The sequence below is a fragment of the Taeniopygia guttata genome, chromosome 29, assembly GCF_048771995.1.
Source record: "Taeniopygia guttata chromosome 29, bTaeGut7.mat, whole genome shotgun sequence".
NCBI classification, from domain to species: Eukaryota; Metazoa; Chordata; class Aves; order Passeriformes; family Estrildidae; genus Taeniopygia; species Taeniopygia guttata.
The window spans coordinates 418,426-421,007 of NC_133054.1; the positions used below are offsets into that span (position 1 = coordinate 418,426).

Sequence of the window (2,582 nt, forward strand, 5' to 3'; positions counted from 1 at the left end):
ATCAGAGCTTTTGGGAGACGGCAACAAGCACAAGGAGGCTCCTGCTCTGGGCAGCTGCTGAGGGGCTGGATGTGCCGTGGCTGGCTGCAGGCTGGGAATGTCCTGCCCTCCTGCTCTGCTCCCAAAGGCAGCAGTGATGGGCAGCTCTGGGCACAGCTCTGGGCACGGCCAGCATGGCCTGGGCTCTGTGGGCAGCTGGGACAAGGGGACAGCAGCCTTCAGCTGACGGGCGCTATCTGGTTTCTCTCCTTGCAGCCTGGCTCTGCGGGTGCTGAGGCTGCTCTGGGCTCTGCCAGGGCTCTGCTGGGCTCTGCCCCGGGCACAGCTGGGCTGGCTCTGCCCTCACAGTGCTCTGACAGCTTTGCATCAGACGAGCCCGTTGGAGCACAGTGCCTGAGCTTTCTGCTTTGGCAGGTGAGTGAGACTCCCTTGCAGGCCAGGAGATTGCAGCTGGGAACACACATCCAATTGGCAAGGACCCAAACTCCCCATAGTCCCAGCTGAACCCCTGGATCTCCGCAGGAACGCCTGGATCTCCACTATTCATTCTTCATTTCTTTTTGGCTGGAATTGTGCAGTTGCACTTTCTTCCTCCTCTAGAAGTGCCATGAGTGGGCCAAAGCTGGCAAGTGAGCCGTGTTCCTGAGGCAGTGCAGTCTGGAGCTGATGGATGGAGAATTGCCCTTCCCACTTCCAAAGCAGAGCAAAAAGCCGTAAGTGGGATTTTTCATCCGTAAGAAACCCCTGACAATTTCAGAGGGAATGTGCAGCTCATTCCCAGAGTGAGAAGGAATGTCATCTTCTAAAGGATTTGGGGTTTGACAGAGTTGAGATTCCCAGTCCTGCCTGGAGCTGGAAGGGCCCCAATCAATTTCCTATTGCTTCGACCACAATTTAAAAAAAAGAATGTTGGAAACAAACCCCAAAAACTGTAAAAAAGGCTGTTGAGGTCAGTAAGATGGATCCATGCCATCAACACATTTACAATGTAAATAAGTGAGTTCTCTTTTTAAAAAGATCATTTACCTCTTAATGCAAAGTTACAGAAGTTGTTTCACTAACACTTGGATTTTATTTGTATCTTTTACAATTCATCTAATGTATTTTTTTTCTTTTTCCTTTTTTTTTCTTTAAGCAGAGGTCCTGGCCCTCTTCCAGCCAAAAGGGAAAGAGCCCCACCAAGCCTTGTTACCCACAGAAAACATGGTAAAACTGAACACTAAAGGACCTTGGGGGCATTATTCTGGAATTAAAAAGTTGCCAGCTCCATGGACAACAGAATTATTGTTCCTAACCTGAATGACATTGAGCAAAAAGAATGAAGAACGGTGTCACTAAAGTACTACTGACGTTTGCCAAAACACCTCCAGAGTTTCACCAAGGCATCAGTCATCAAAATGTTTTGAAAATGTAAAGACCAAGGTAGCCAAAGCACACAGTGTCACTAATTGCTGGGTATGTTCTCAGCTGAAGTTGGGAGGAATGGGGTTCCCTTGGAGGGCCCACCCTGTGGGGTGGCCAGAACTCTGTCAATGGGCTCTGCCTCGTAACGGAGTCAGTGAAGGGACAGTTACAGAAACCTGTGCTGTGGGACATGGGAATACAACGATCAGTGTGACAGGATTCACTCAGATTTCCCCTCAGGAGAAACCAAACCCTGTTACAGTTATAGAGGCTACAGTGTCAGAAGATTTCTGTGCTTTACCATCACTCCCAATTTCAGTAGAACTTGGGGTGCTGCAGCTGGTCAGTGTCAGTGTCACACCGCTCCCAGCTGCAGGGCCCCCATTTAGGGTCCTTCAGCAACGACCACACGGAAGACTTAGGGCCCAGAGAACATTTTCCACCCAAAGAGTGCCTTGGGTTTCCGAAAGCAAAGGATTCTGGTTCACCCTGTGCCCCATGTGCGCTGCCCCATCCCGTGGAGTTGACATGAATGAGCTGAATGGATTATTAGAAGAGGTAGTAAATGATACTGTTGAAATGCCCATTAGCACATCTATGAGCTCCAACAAACACAAATGGGGACTCCAGAGAACCGCATGGCCTTGGATTATCTGCTTGCTGGCCAAGGAGGAACCTGGGCTATCAGGGCACGGGGATGTTGCACTGCTAGCAGTGATGGGTTTGAAGGCCAACAGTCAGGAATCACCTTGACAGAAAGAGCAGTAGAAGAGTAGCAGAAAGAAGAAAATTCTTCTTGGTGGGATTGGCTTCATGGCTGCCAAATTAGAGGCTGCTGTGAAATGCATTGGTGGCAGGGCCTGTCATCATTGCAGTGTGTGCACTTGGTGAGTTGCTGTGACACTTTGTGCTGGGAAGTGGAGTATTGGGACCTTTCTTAAAAGAGACAGTCTCAAGAAAAGAGAGGCATTTGATAAATAACAGAGAATAGCAACTATTTAGGCATGTTTTAAAAGGAACGTGAATAGCTCTGAGTAATGAAGTTAAACTGCACTTAATTGTAGAACAAGAAGAGATGCCTTTATGCCTAATACCTAAATCTAAACTGTGTTACCGAAAGAATTATTACAAAGGTTGTAGTTGATTGTAGGTCTCAGGACCGATCAAAGTACCAAGGC

The 2,582-nt window shown here is 48.3% G+C and overlaps 1 long non-coding RNA gene across 1 annotated transcript; it reads left to right on the top strand.

The window, feature by feature from the left end:
* The first annotated feature begins 562 nt into the window (after nucleotides 1–562).
* On the top strand, nucleotides 563–1,342 carry LOC140680844 (uncharacterized). The gene is made up of 2 exons (XR_012052224.1): nucleotides 563–713; nucleotides 1,139–1,342. It is a non-coding gene; the product is annotated as an uncharacterized lncRNA (long non-coding RNA).
* Nucleotides 1,343–2,582: the final 1,240 nt, after the last annotated feature.